Source organism: Cynocephalus volans, chromosome 1, assembly GCF_027409185.1.
Source record: "Cynocephalus volans isolate mCynVol1 chromosome 1, mCynVol1.pri, whole genome shotgun sequence".
Classification (NCBI taxonomy): domain Eukaryota; kingdom Metazoa; phylum Chordata; class Mammalia; order Dermoptera; family Cynocephalidae; genus Cynocephalus; species Cynocephalus volans.
This window is the reverse complement of record NC_084460.1, coordinates 76,814,351-76,816,407: the sequence shown is the minus strand read 5'-3', so window position 1 is coordinate 76,816,407 and position 2,057 is coordinate 76,814,351. Positions and strand designations below refer to the sequence as shown.

The following is a 2,057-nucleotide window of genomic DNA, read 5'->3' as shown; positions in this document are numbered from 1 at the left end:
TTTGTCTACTGATTCTATCATCTTTGTCATTTCTGCACGTTTTTTTGTTTGTTTGTTTTTGCAGCTGGCCAATAGAGGGATCCAAACCCTTGACTTCAGTGTTATAACACCATGCTCTAACCAAATGAGCTAACCAGCCAGCCCTGGATTGTTTTTCATTTATTGGTTTTTCTGCTGGTTATGGTTCACATTTCCTGTTTCTTCCTATGCCTGGTAATTTTTTACTGGATTAACACTGTAAATTCTACACTGAGGAGTGCTGAATTTTATTGTTTTCTTTAAAGGGTGTAAGATTGTTCTCTGAGGCAGTTAAGTTACTTTTGAATCATTTTGAGCCTTTCAAAATGAAAAAGAAGCTCTCGGTCCCATATTGAACTCGAGTTGGAAGAGGCGAATCCGGTCTCAAAATGGAGGGCCATGATCCAAAGGAACCAGAGCAGTTGAGAAAACTGTTTATTGGTGGACTGAGCTTTGAAACTACAGATGATAGTTTAAGAGAACATTTTGAGAAATGGGGCACACTCACAGACTGTGTGGTAATGAGAGACCCTCAGACAAAGCGTTCCAGGGGCTTTGGTTTTGTGACTTATTCTTGTGTTGAAAAGGTGGATGCAGCAATGTGTGCTCGATCTCACAAGGTTGATGGGCGTGTAGTGGAACCAAAGAGAGCTGTTTCTAGAGAGGATTTGGTAAAGCCTGGTGCCCATCTAACAGTGAAGAAAATTTTTGTTGGTGGTATTAAAGAAGATACAGAAGAATATAATTTGAGAGACTACTTTGAAAAATATGGCAAGATTGAAACCATAGAAGTTATGGAAGACAGGCAGAGTGGAAAAAAGAGGGGATTTGCTTTTGTAACTTTTGATGATCATGATACAGTTGATAAAATTGTTGTTCAGAAATACCACACTATTAATGGGCATAATTGTGAAGTGAAAAAAGCTTTCTAAACAAGAGATGCAGTCTGCTGGATCACAAAGAGGTCGTGGAGGTGGAGCTGGCAACTTTATGGGTCGTGGAGGAAATTTTGGAGGTGGTGGAGGTAATTTTGGCTGTGGTGGAAACTTTGGTGGAAGAGGAGGCTATGGTGGTGGAGGTGGTGGCAGCCGAGGTAGTTATGGAGGAGGTGATGGTGGATATAATGGATTTGGAGGTGAGGGTGGCAACTATGGAGGTGGTCCTGGTTATAGTAGTAGAGGGGGCTATGGTGGTGGTGGACCAGGATATGGAAAACAAGGTGGTGGATATGGTGGCGGTGGTGGAGGATATGACGGTTACAATGAAGGAGGAAATTTTGGCAGTGGTAACTATGGTGGTGGTGGGAACTATAATGATTTTGGAAATTATAGTGGACAACAGCAATCAAATTATGGACCCACGAAAGGGGGTAGTTTTGGTGGAAGAAGCTCGGGCAGTCCCTATGGTGGTGGTTATGGATCTGGTGGTGGAAGTGGTGGATATGGTAGCAGAAGGTTCTAAAAACAGCAGAAAAGGGCTACAGTTCTTAGCAGGAGAGAGAGCGAGGAGTTGTCAGGAAAGCTGCAGGTTACTTTGAGACAGTCGTCCCAAATGCATTAGAGGAACTGTAAAAATCTGCCACAGAAGGAACGATGATCCATAGTCAGAAAAGTTACTGCAGCTTAAACAGGAAACCCTTCTTGTTCAGGACTGTCATAGCCACAGTTTGCAAAAAGTGCAGCTATTGATTAATGCAATGTAGTGTCAATTAGATGTACATTTCTGAGGTCTTTTATCTGTTGTAGCTTTGTCTTTTTCTTTTTCTTTTCATTACATCAGGTATATTGCCCTGTAAATTGTGGTAGTGGTACCAGGAATAAAAAATTAAGGAATTTTTAACTTTTCAAAAAAAAAAAAAAATGAAAAAGAAAACTGTATAAGAAAACTGTTTCTCTACTCACACTATACTTCGGATACCAAATGTATGGGATTTTTTCCCCACACTGTGAGAAATGCCCTCACCCATTCAATGCCAAAAGATGGACATGGAGACACAAGGTACAGCAAAGCGAGACTTTAATAATGGCCTTGCAAGTCCG

The 2,057-nt window shown here is 41.2% G+C and overlaps 1 pseudogene; it reads left to right on the top strand.

The window, feature by feature from the left end:
* The first annotated feature begins 403 nt into the window (after positions 1 to 403).
* Positions 404 to 1,843, top strand: LOC134385864 (heterogeneous nuclear ribonucleoprotein A3-like; annotated as a pseudogene).
* The last annotated feature ends 214 nt before the right edge of the window (positions 1,844 to 2,057 follow it).